Source organism: Lutra lutra, chromosome 5 (assembly GCF_902655055.1).
Source record: "Lutra lutra chromosome 5, mLutLut1.2, whole genome shotgun sequence".
Lineage (NCBI taxonomy): Eukaryota > Metazoa > Chordata > Mammalia > Carnivora > Mustelidae > Lutra > Lutra lutra.
Genome location: NC_062282.1, coordinates 99,627,148 through 99,640,347, shown reverse-complemented (window position 1 = coordinate 99,640,347; position 13,200 = coordinate 99,627,148). Strand labels below are relative to the sequence as shown.

At 43.7% G+C, this 13,200-nt stretch overlaps 1 long non-coding RNA gene across 1 annotated transcript in view; it reads right to left on the bottom strand.

The window, feature by feature from the left end:
* The window catches only part of LOC125100722 (uncharacterized), a 141,457-nt gene that overhangs the window by 69,912 nt on the left and 58,345 nt on the right, over positions 1-13,200 (bottom strand). Inside the window, exon 2 of the long non-coding RNA XR_007127632.1 lies at positions 922-1,032. This is a non-coding gene — a long non-coding RNA (uncharacterized LOC125100722). The remainder of the gene's footprint in view (positions 1-921; positions 1,033-13,200) is intronic.

The window sequence follows — 13,200 nt, the reverse complement described above, 5'->3', positions numbered from 1 at the left end:
GAGGGCAGCCTGGAACTGCCCCAAGATCCCCAGTAGGGGCCAGTTAAGGAGCCTGCAGTCATGCTGGAGTCTAACCTCACTCCCTGGTAAAGTCCAGTCCTTTGTGACCACCAGAGAAGGGGGGCGCCCAACCAAGAAAGGCATTTTGCCAAGCATCAGCTAACTATTTCACAGCTCAAGCTTGGTCTAAGGAGCAGTGAATGACGGGCAGCTTCCTGGTGGGGTGAAGAGGGCTCTCCTCGTCCTATTTCCCCTTTCGCTTTCCTCGGAGGTATTCGCTTCACTAGCAGTTCTGCCCAGGGATCTACAAAGTGGTGTTGCTGTTGGGGCCTCACAAATTTGTCCCTCACACTCCCTAGGAAGTCTAAAAGGAAGCAGATGACTCACGCTGCTCTCTGTACTCCTTGTCTGATTTAACTGATTCTTCGGAGGTGAAAGGCTATTTTCACAGCCAACTCTGAAAAGCCAAAAAATGAAGTCATCATGACCCAGCAAAGAGGGGCAAACACTAGTTCCTCCCCCAGGAAAGCCACTGAACGCCATTGAGCACTCTGAGTACTTTCTCCGCCAACAAGCCCACTCGTGTTGGTGTGATTCATGGTCCGGTCTCCCCGCAGTGGATTCTCTTAGCACCATCTTCCTCCCCCAGAGACATAATTAGAGAGGCCACTCTTTCCCACCACACTGCCCCATTCAGCTCACAAACCACTCAGCCACCTTTTAACATATCAAACAGTAACACTTGCAGTAAACAGCCTTCCTGGATACCTTGTAGAGGGTAGATTCCTGACTTCCATAACCCATGTGTGTAACATGCTAGAAATCACTCCCTCTTAAGTTAATATCATTAGGAAACATGCCTTTTTTTTTTTTTTTTTACACAGAAGAACTGAGTAAGGAAGACAAGGAAAAAACTCCTACGTTAGGTGTGTCTTCGTTATAAATCGCTCAAATGCCACTTTGCAAAGGTGTTAGGCTGAGTCTTCATACCAGCCAGGCCTGGAAAGGCACTGAGAAGTCCACAGTTGTTTTCTGTTGAAAATAAAAACACCCTTCAGTCACACTCTAATATTTTCTCCCCACCATTTCAAAAGTAGGACTCTAATGCCAGGGTCATTGGGAAATACAAAGAGGGTCTGAAATCCACTTCCCGGTAATTTTTTTTGAGGACATCCTAGAGTGCAACCCAGAGCTCTTCTGAGGGTCCTCCAAGAAAGGAGACATGTAGGTGGAGGAGGCAGAGGACAAGGCACGTGAGCCTTTCAGAACTGTCAAATTCTCCCACTTGACACACAAGGAAGTTGTGTGTCTAACATCTTGTCAATTTTCCAGAAACCAACAAGTCACTAACCCTTCCCCCAACCTGGGATGCCAGATTTGGACACCTGTGCCAAGAAAGCTGAGGTCATTTTCACTAGTGCCTCAGTGGAGCTCCCAGGGGGACTGGGAAGACAGCTAATTATTATTCCATCCTTCTGGCAAAATACAAAAAAAGGGCTACTTTATCTTGGTGAATGAAGCACAGAGTTGTCACTAAGCCCTCACCCCACAAGAAGATCTCTCTCTGGTCCTAGCAGTCTTGAGGCTCTGAGTGGTCATGCTGGGTAACTTTCCACTGGGGTAAAAGGAGATTGCCAACCACTCCTGTGCTCAGGAAAAAGAATAAGAAAATTCCTGAACTTCTAATTTCAGTAACACTGCCCCCTGCCCTTCCATCTCACACAGACACAGACTCATAAACCATACTTGGTATAAAAAATTGGTTTGCTTTCCTAAGAAGGACAAAGATCTTCTTCCATTCATCTTCAGACCTTTTCCTCTGTCCTCATCTCACATCCTTCAAGACCACAAGTGAGGCATGGAGGACTGAATAAATTCAAATGGGTGAAAGGGTTGTTCCTCCTCCCATGGCCATAGCAGAAACCAAAGCAGAAGGAAGGAAAGAATAATGAGTCTGTGCTCTTGGGAACCCTTGTCTACAAGCTATCAAATGACATCCAGGCCCTGGAATTAATCTGTTCCCAAAAGAGATTAGTGTCCCCATATAAACCCTAAGGCTCCTCACACTTTATCACAGTCACAACGGTGGTACCACATGATCATCTCCAGATACCCAGAAGAAATACCTATCTGGGGAGAAGCAGCAACATTTCCTGCTACATCTGCTTCTCTTCCTGGTGTTGATATTGAGACTGAGAAGCTGAAATGGGCAGAGGGAAAATTTCTTTTTTGGAAATTAAATAATATTGTTCCAGTTACTCTTGCTGAATAAGAAGCTGTCCCTCAAATTCAACGGTTCCAAATGGCACTGATCATTGATTTTGCTCATGAATCTGTCATTTGGACAAGGTTCAGTGAAGTAGCTCATTTCTCTCCATTCAGTGTCAACTGGGCAGCTTCACTAGAACAGGTTTCACTCCTACAATGACTCATCCAGATGTCTGGCAAGGTTCACACAGTCTGTCGGTCCTCAAGTGGCCCTCTCCATGGGGTGGCTTGGGCTTCATGACAGCATGGAGGCTGGGTGATTTCAGTGGGACCATCTCAAAAGAAGCAAGCCAAAGCTGCCTTGCTTTTTTATGACCTAGCCTCGAAAGTCACAAGTGCCACTCTCCCCACCCCCTCCAGAGCCATAGGTCCACCTACATTCATGAAAAAACAGACCCATCTCTTGGAAGATGAATTACTGTTGCACCAGAAGAAGAGCACGTTGAATGAAAGAGACTACGACAGCCATTTTGGGGAAAGACAGCCTGCCGTAGAAATTAACTACAACTAATAGATGATGATTCCTCACCATATTCTACATTCTGGGGTAAAGTGTTTGGTATGAATTCACATTTTAAATCTCACAACAAAACTATAAAGCAGGTATTAGTATTGTCCCATTTTATACATGAAAAACTGAGACTTGAGCGGGGAGGGGAAGTAATTTCTCAGCTTGAAATCGGCAGAGCTGGACACTGAATTCAGGCCCACTTGGGTCACGTACCAGAACTCAAAACCACTGCCCTGCCAGCCTCCCGGAACTGATGCCTAGCCTTGATTGGGACTCATTAAGATGATACAACGGAAAGAGAACAGACCTTGGAGGTGGGAGCCAAGATTTTACCTCTAGCTCTGCTACTCATTAGAGGTGCCATTCATTATATGCCATGTGCTATGTGAGGCACTTTACATGCGTTATCTCACAAACTCCTTAAAATGATACTGTAAGGGAGTTGTTATGTGATGCACATTTAACAAGTTAAAAAAAAAAAAAAGACTCTAAGAGGTACAGCAACTTGCCCAAGCTTCACAGATATTAACTTACTGAACTGAGATTTTAAATTATTCTGTCTTACTCCAAGGCTCTTACTCTTCTCAATCCAAGGCCAGAGTCTCTGGACAAGTCTCCTTTACTCTCTAAGCCTCAAATCCCTCACCGATGAGAGCAGAAAACTCTGAGAAACTTTTGGCTCCAATGGGTGGCCCTGGGCACAGAGGCCTCCAATGCTAAATCCCGTTTAGGCATGGTTTCCCAACCTCAGCACCACTGATATTTGGGGCCAGACAATTCTTTGTTGTGGGGACCATTGTGTACAGTATAGGAAATTTAGCAGCATCCCTGGCCTCTGCCCAGTGGATGACAAGCGAGCCTCCTTCCCCATGATGTGACAACCAGCAATGTCTCCAGACATTGTGAAATATCCCAGAGGGGATGATCTTGCTTTACAGCTCCTCCTTCACCCCTCTCTTAAGAACTTCCATATTAAGGTACTACTATTGTGGCCCCGAAGTAAATTTTTACACAGGTCCTGGTCCGCATCTCCTTCCCCAGATGTTCCTCTCCTCTTGGTGACATCACCAGCTGGGAAGATCAAGGAGGGATCTGGATAGTATAACAAACTCACTTTTTTCCCTTTGTTGGGCCATTCCTTCACTGTAGACTCTTACCAAGTCAGAAACTGGTGGCACTCAGATGCCAGCAGGTGCCAAATGCCAGATGAAAGCACAAGGGCTGACCTTTGCTCCCTCCCTCCTCCCTTTTTCCTTCTATCCTTTCTGCTCCCTGGCTCTTGTTCTTTCTCCTATTCTCCCCCCACACACCCCATCTCTTCATCAGATGCTTGGCCGAGCAGGGGAGATGCTGTTGCCAGGAACCTGTTTGCATTCTTGGGCACACTGCTTCCTAGCAGGCCCTTCCTCTGAGTGGAGCCTGAGGAGGGCCAATGATCTGTCCCCCAGCTCCAGGCTAGTGGACACTAAGGGTCCAGGGTCTAGGCACTGCCTTCAAGAGGTCCTTGAGCCTGTAGAGGGACCCGACTCCCTTCCCCACAACCTCAGGCTCTGCCCACAGAAGCTCTCCTGATGACAACACTGAGCAAGCCCTACGAGGGAAATACCAAGAGTGATTCATTCCTCCAAAGCAGAGAGTACTGGAAGCAGGGACACCAGCAGCCCATAGCCTCAACCCAAGTTCTCACCAGCTCACAAGGCATCTGGGACATAACCACAGGTCAGGGGTGTTGGTACTTAGAGCCTGACAGCTTCTACCCTTGGGTCCCCCATCTACCTCTTTGAGAATGAGACCAATTCTCCTTCTGTATGAGACCCCATCAAAACATTTGATGCATGATCACTTCTCTCCATTCTTTGCATCCACAGGCTAAATAGCCAAATATCACACAGACTGAGTATCAATCTTGGGATATGACTTGCACAGCACTAGCCTGGACGTGTTTCTTTACCAGTGTCCCCTCAAAAGATATATGCTTAGAATGAAATCCACATATTATTTATATTTTTTACCATTCCTCTATTGCAATTAATTCCAGCAGCCTATGTGATCAAAAGCCTAGAAGAGTGTATTTCTGCCAGCTTCACCTCATTCTGTGACATAACTGCCCTCTATAATTACTTCAAGGTTGTGTCATCATTGGGACAGTAGGATTTGTCCACATGTCCTTCACTGGTGAGATAATTATTTCTCTTAATGCTGAGTCTATATTTTTATTAACACAGCTGATAAAGACATCAGCTCCCTGGTAGGCACATTGTATCAGTGACCCACAGAGTGTTAAGGTGATTTTCACATTGACTCCTATTAATATGGTCAATGGTCACAAGGCCAGGCACATGCAGTTGATTTTTTTTAACCTAAGGACCAGACTTTACATTTGTCTCTATTGAGTGTCACTTTCTTTGCTATCCATATTTTTGAATCTCAATTTCCCCTTCCAACATATTTTCATCCAAGATCTATATGATCTGTATATGTGAAAATCCAACCTTCTATGCCTTCACCCATAATATTTGATTAATATTTTAATAAAAATATTGAGTAGGGTGGCAGTCCATTTTTAATTATCTACCAGAGATATCAGTCTGTAAGAAAATAGTCTTGGGCATGATCATTCAGGCAACTATACATTCTTAGAAGCTTTGGACCAGTGAGGTATCATTTAAATCTGTGATACCGGATAACTTAAGGAACTTTGTGAGGAACTTATTTCTTGGAACATGGGGTGGGAGTCCAGAAGTTACTATGGTAAGAACGGAGCTGGGAAAGGGGGCTGAGACATCAGAATATGGACTGGTTAGGCAGTGGTAGGCTGTTTGAGAAGGTGGAGTCAAATGGGACACTGAAGTCAGAGGCAGAGCTGAACGTCCAATACAAACCAAGGAGACAGGCCAGATCTCAGCACCAGGATCTGAAGCCAGATGGAAACTCGCCCCCTGGCAACTTCTACGGAATACACTAGGAGTGACATGAATGCACATGATGTGAAAGAGGCATGGAGAGCAAGAGAAACCACCTGCGTCCAGAGGCTGAGCTAAGTGGTTGGGTTTCTGAAAAGGCCTCTTTCCATGGGTGGGGGTCCTCTTTCCTTATAAGTGGCTCACTGAGCAGATGTTCGGGATAGAGTCTGACGTCGATACTGGATTTCTGCAGAGCCTGTGCTAGACCCTGGTGAGCCCCACTCTTTTCTCTAAGTTCTGCCAAATGCTCTGATTTGGTATCTCTTCTAGGATTTTACAGGGGGCTTATATCTGTTGTTTGTAGAAAAAAAAATTCAGGGAAAAAAAAACCCAGGAGATTTTCTTGCCTGTAGTCATTTGGCACCTCTTTCTCTTTAAAGAGAACCAAGAATTGTGACTCTAATGCCAAGTTTAGGTAGCCTGCAATGTGACTCACCTGGTCTTAAAAGTTGCACTCCCTTTGTGCCAGTAGGGTCCTCTTTCCCACCCCCTCTCCTATCTTTGGATGATGTTTTCTCTAAGTCATGTTTATTCTGCACATTTCAGCTTGGAGATCCCTGTCCCTGCCAGAGTAGGGAAGAAAAACAGGAAAGAAGCCGTGCTGCTTGCCCTGTCATCGGTCAACATTACATCATCTGCTCCTGGCCTTTATTTCTTCATTGTTTTTGATCCCTCAGTAACTTCCAAAAAGCCCTTGCTTTGCCCTTAGCATTTTCTGCTAGCCTCGGCTTGCTCTGGGAGCTCACCTCTCTGGCACGATTCCTCCAGGTCTGTGTCACTCCTTTGAGTTTGTCTTTGACTATATGCCCATTTTATCTTCGACAGAATACTATGTTACCACTAATATTGTATTTAGCAGCCTCCTCCGTCGCTCCTAACTGAGGCATTTTCCATCTTAGAGTGTCTGGCTAGGAGATCTTACGCTCTGTTTTCCTGGCTTTAGGGCTGAGCCTGCATAAGCCCAGGAGTACAATCTCAGAGCAGTTCTGGAAGGACAGAGAACCGGAGAGCATGACTTAGAAAAGAAAGCCCAACCCCAAAGGGTTGTGAGATTTCAAAACACAAAACAGAAAAGGAAAATCAGAGTAACTAGGAAAATTAGGGTACTTAAAAATTCGAATTTCCCTGACCACCTGGAATGCTTGTGAAAAATGCAGACTCAGCCTCACCGTGGACCCCCGAATCCCTACAGTAGAAGCCAAGGCATTCTTTTTTTCTTCTTTTCTTTTCTCTCTCTTTCTCTTTTCTTTTTTTAAGAGAGGGAAAGAGGGAGTAGAGGTACAGAGGGAGAGGGAGAGAATCCCACGACTCTGGGATCATGACCCTAGCTGAAGGCAAATGCTTTAGCCTACTGAGCCACAGAGGCAGCCCTCCATGGAGAATTCTTTAAGAAAAACTTCACATCTTGGGGCGCCTGGGTGGCTCAATGGTTAAAGCCTCTGCCTTCGGCTCAGGTCATGGTCTCAGGGTCCTGGGATCAAGCCCCGCATCGGGCTCTCTGCTCGGCAGGGAGCCTGCTTCCTCCCTCTCTCTCTGCCTGCCTCTTTGCCTACTTGTGATCTCTGTCTGTCAAATAAATAAATAAAATCTTTAAAAAAAAAAAATCTTAAAAAAAAAAAAAAAGAAAGAAAGAAAAACTTCACATCCAGTTTAGTGCGGTGTGAAACTGCTACCAACAGTCAAAAGTTCCAGGACAAAACGGACTGAATATGTGTTAAGTGGTGTTCTAATTTAAGACTTGTCTTCAATTGATTATTCATTACCTGTCCAAATTATTGTTGCTCTATCATAATTTCAGAGAGAGTTTTCCTAATAAGGATCCAAAAAATTAGAAATCTGTTTTATCTCTCTTTTACAATGTATCTTGGAATTCTCTTCATGAGAAAATATTTTTGGAATACAAAGGCTAAGGGATTTTGGAATTCTCCCTCATACAAATTCCTTTCTTTTGAGTAACATTTCATCTTTGTAACTACAGTGTGAGTCCTGGGAGACGAGATCTGTGATTATGGTTCTGCTCTTTAATGAAGAGTGCTGACCCACTGACAATCCAGGGCTTTCTCTGTCCGTTTACACATTTCTTTATGAGCTACATAACATCTAGTTTACTTGATGGATCCTTCCCTCAAATTCCAACAACCCCTTAGTACACCTCCTGACACTTGTTTCCGGATTGCCAGAACTGCTCCCAGATCCCTTATGGGGAAGCCCTCCTGCATTTAGGAAACCCAAGAGGGAATTTTGGTTTATGGTTTTATCTCATATCTACACAATGACTTCTTTGATGGAAAGCCCTTAGAATAAAATCTTAGAATGGAGCTTGTAGCCAAGCCCTTTGGTATGAAAAACAAGGCCTGGAATGTAACTTTTTCAGTGCCTATTGCTAGACAGATGGCTAATGAAGTGACATGTAGTTAAGGAGGTATCAAGGTGCTATCTAAGTGTGGAGCTTTTTTTCAGACTCCAAGCAAGACATGATATTCTTCTCCAAAGCAAAGGCTTAAAACTTTATTCTTATCACTACTGCACAGAGAGGGCATGCCGCCAGAGGGCTCTGGTAAGCGAGTCGTTTTCATTAACAGTCAGCCATTTTATCAACCGGTAAAGGAAGCAGCCAATATTTGCTGGGTTCATTGGAGAAGAGCAGAGCTGTCTGGAAACATTAATTAGTAAGATTCAGTATATGAAGCAAGTACATGAAAAGAAAGAGAAGCTGGGGGGGGGGGGCGTGAGGGAGGGAGGGAAGGAAAGAGGAAAAAGAAAAGGAAGGAGAGAGACAGAGAGAAAGGAAGGGATACGGGGAGGTAGGAAGGATAGTTGTTTGTGGCACCAAGTGACCTGGGGACAAGAGCAAAAGGGACCTACAGAAGAGGACAGAGATTACCTTAGAGTAGAGACTCATTCCTCAACCTCCTTTGTTAAGGGTGAATGAAGTTCTGTGGTAAGCAGGAACTGGAGACTGACATGAAAACTCACCAAGTGTTCTTTAAAGTTCTTGCAATTAACTGTGTGTGCCAAATTGTATCTAATTTCTATTAATGATTTCAGACATTCCTAATATGTCTTTATTTTCATGAACACTTTTGAGTATATTCAAAGGAAAGTACATGGCTAGGTGAGCACTACTTGCTACAATTAAGGCTCTGAGGTCAAGAACAGTAAAATCCAAGTAATCTGAGCCCTCCCACATCCATTCTCAAAATTCTGTCTCGGGGGGCGCCTGGGTGGCTCAGTGGGTTAAGCCTCTGCCTTCGGCTCAGGTCATGATCCCAGGGTCCTGGGATCAAGCCCCACATCGGGCTCTCTGCTCAGCAGGGAGCCTGCTTCCCCCTCTCTCTCTGCCTGCCTTTCTGCCTACTTGTGATCACTGTCTGTCAAATAAATAAATAAAATCTTTAAAAAAATAAATTCTGTCTCGGTGTGGCTTACTTCCCAAGATTTCTGGGTCTTAGAAAATAAAAAGTGGAAGTGATCCATAAAATCAACAGAAGCTCCTAGACATACATGTTGGTTAGTGGGGTCCCTCAACATTTATACTGTAACTCTTTTACTCATTTCAGGAATTTCAAATAGGAAACAGAAAGCACAAAAGCCAGGAGTTTTAGTTAAGGAAGGCAGTAGTCAAGACAGTGGTAGGCATTTGGAACTAGCTGCTATAACAAATAAGAAAATACAAGATGGTTCAAACACCACGGAAGTTTATTTACCTCGAGTAAATAAGATGGGCATTCCTCCTCAGTGGAGGTTGGCTTGTCTCCATTCCCCAGCTGCCATTCAAAGTTTCAGACCAACAGTGACTCTGCCACTTTCATTATATGGTTTCTAAGGTCATCATAACCATCTCCTTCCCAAGGTAAAGAGCATGGAGAAGTGTTTATGGGAGATTTCTATAGGCCAGGCCTAGAAAGGGGACATATGACTTCTGTTCACGTTCAGTTGGCTAGAATTTAGTCACATGGCATCACCCAATTGCAAGGAAGGCTGGGGAATGTGGTCTTAGCTGAATGCCCAGGAATATGAGGAAACAGGTCAGTCAATAATTAGCAGCCCCTGACATAGAAGGTATGCATATTTATACCCTCCTCAAATCTGGAATAACAATACTTCATTTCCAGGACCATTACAGAAGTCAAAAGGTGGTTATGTTTATTACAATAGGAGTAGAGTAAGAGCTACTGTTTACTGAACATTTACTGTGTTCTAGGACCCATGTTAAATTCACACATTATCTCATTTAATCCTCATATCAACCCTGACTTGGCAGACAAAGATGACAAGCTGAGAGAGGGCAAGTGACCTGCCCAATGTCTCACAGACACTCAGTGACAGCTGGGATTTGAACCCAGGCTGTCTAACTCTGATGGCCAAGCCCTTTACTGCCTGATTCATCATCACATCACAGAAGGACTAAAATGTAAATTACAATCTGCTCCAAAGTTAAGCCAGGGTTCTTCTATTTTCAACATCAGGAAAAGGAAGAAATGATCTTCAGATTTTGAAAATCCACACGTGGATGAACTCGAAATAGAAAATCAGGAAAGCCTTTGGCCAAGTTTGGAAATCCCTCGAACTCCTTGGATTCTGCCACTGAAACCTTGCTGGAGCCTTTCTGGTTTATTTTTAGTTTTTACCAAGCACCATTTCCTGGATCAGTGAAGCAGGTTTAAATATTCTTATAAGTATTTTGGACATAAGTGAGATTTTTTTTTTTTTTTTTACCGACTGTGAAAGAAATGCAGAGAACTATGGGATGAGCATATCTAAAATAAATAAGAGCCAAACACTTAAGCAGTAGCAGGATAATATCTATCAAAGCCTGTTGGGCCTAGCTGGGGCTGGCCTTCCTGAAACCTCGTTTGTTCCTCTAATCCATTGAGCCTGGGACCTGAAGACCCTATGATTTACTTAGCATGCTTTCCAAAACCATCTGAAACCCTAACAAGGACAATGCAGATCCCTAGACTCTGCAAGCACTTTTGTAATCTTTGTGGTACGACCGTAACTTCCGATACGGAATTCAACACCTAGTTGATCACCTGGGCCAAAATCAGGAGATGGGAGCAGAGACCCACACCATAAATTCCAGGCAAGTTGGATTAGTGAATTCTGCTCAGCACTTTCCACAGGTAGCAGCTTTTGGTATCTGTTGGGCCAGGCATACCCTCAGGTTTATGCCCAGCATGATTTCATGGATGGTGGTACAAATGCAAGACCATCTGTCCTCCTACTACACACCTACTGGTAAGCAACTTGCTCCTCTTTTGAGGCTTTTGGAAAAAGGATCACCCTTCACCTCTCCTGTGAATCTTCCAGGCTTGGCCTCACTAGCTACGTGTACTGACATGCATCGTGCCGTGACTCATGCTTGAATAGAATCTTTACCTCCCATCATAACTGTAGAAAGAAAAGAGGTAAAGACAAACAAACTTGCCCTATTACTAACATAATAATGTCATCCTTTTCTTCCACATAACTGCTTCCTCATTAAAAAGAAATAGGGTGAAGTGAAAACATTCCTGGAATATGGCAAACCATTTATGAAGCTGGGTGGTATACAAGGGTGATCATTGTACTAGTCTATGCAGTCATTTCATGATTTTTAAATATTTCATAATAAATCAAATATTAAAAAGAGATATTCTGGACTGAGTTTCTTGTTTTTATTTCCAGTTCTACTAATCACCACTGGGTCCTAAGGCACAGAGAACTAAATCCTGCCAGCAACCATGTGAGCTTGGAAGTGGATCCTTCCCCATGAAAGCTTTCAGATGAAACCTCAGCCCTGATGGACACAGTGATTACAGCCTCATGAGAGATCTTAAAGCAGAGCCCCCCAGTGAAGGTACATCTGCATTCCTGACTCACAGACACTGGGAGATAACAAATTTGTGTTATTTAAACCCCTAAGTTTGTGATAATGCTATTATACAGTGGCAGGTAACTGACAAGATGCTTACACCTTGAAATGGCAGGCCTCCTCCACTTTTAGGTCACTCATTAGGTAACTGGGCAGTCTTAAAGAATATTTTTGCCTGAGTGCCACCATCAGATATTCTATTTAATTGCTCTGACCTAGATGTTAGAATTTTTTAAATCTACTAAAATTACTCGATTACACTACAAAATTTAAAAACCATTGCAAAGCTGGTTATTTCATGTTTCCCTCCTTTTCCAACTGTAATTTTTCTGCATTCTGAGATTTTCTCCTACAAACCACCCAACTTCATACTCACTTCAGACTTTTTGTTCTGACTGGCTATACATGATCACTTCTCTTGTACGTACTCATTTGTTAGTACTTTCTTCCAGTCAAACAACATTGGCAAACCCAAGCAGGTGTAGACTTTCCAGAGACAGTGGCACTCAGAAAAGGGATAAGTAGGTCTCTGTACTTCTGCACCTTGACCTAATGATAATGGTGCCCCGCTGGGGAAGTGTAGGATGGCAGTGTCTGTCAGAAGGGAATGAGGAGTAGGAAATCTGGGATGGAGCATATCATTTTTGATCTGTTAGTGACACATCCTGGCATTGTTTAAGAAGTTGCAAGAAACCATCAACTATTCTAGCTTAGAAGTATAATAAGTAATAATAAGAGCCACCATAGTAAACATATATAGTAAATGGTAGGTCTGAAATTTGGTGGAGAAAACCAGAGCCTTGCTCCTTCCCTTGATAAAACACCACATAGTGACTCCCTTGGTGTCTGTATTTAAGGGCATATGTCTGTGCATGTCTGAGTATAATATACAGAAACATCAATTGTTAAGTTAACAATTACTAGTTAAAATGACTGGTGGCTAACTTGCCCTGACTGACAAATGTGTTTCTGATTTGTCTTTGCAATATTAACACAGAGGACACTGGGCAGAAATCTGCCCAGAGCAATGTGCTGATTATGTTAATGGTTTGTGACCTTGAGGCCCCCAAATCACAAGGGCACAATAACCTGACTTGAGGGAGAAAATCCTGCCCTGGCTTGAGGCCAGCAGGACAGCTGACAAGGAACATGGCTTACATGTGTGCAACTGGCTTCATGCTCTGTTCCATCAGCTCATTCTCTACTGATCCCCTCCACACACGCACACACACAGACACCCTAGAACACCAACCTTATTGCTGGTCTCCAGACACTACCGCTGACTATGAATGATCATTGCCTCCTCTCTTTGACCCTGGCTGCTAAACTATGCTAGAGGTTAGACATTGATTTATTACTTGTTTGCTGTGAAAATTGGCCTTTATAAAAAGGAAAGCAATTTTAACAGTGCCTTGCTGAGAGAATTTTTATCTCTTCTTAACCCTTCCCTGGAACAAAGGAACCCTAAAATTAAAGCAGCAGTGTACCTCCCTCCCCACAGAGCTAAACTGCTCTGTGCCCTGTCTACAGTGCCACCTATCAGAGGCAAGGTTTCCCAGCTTTGTCTTTTACTAGCTTCACCTCCCTTGGGCAAGATACTT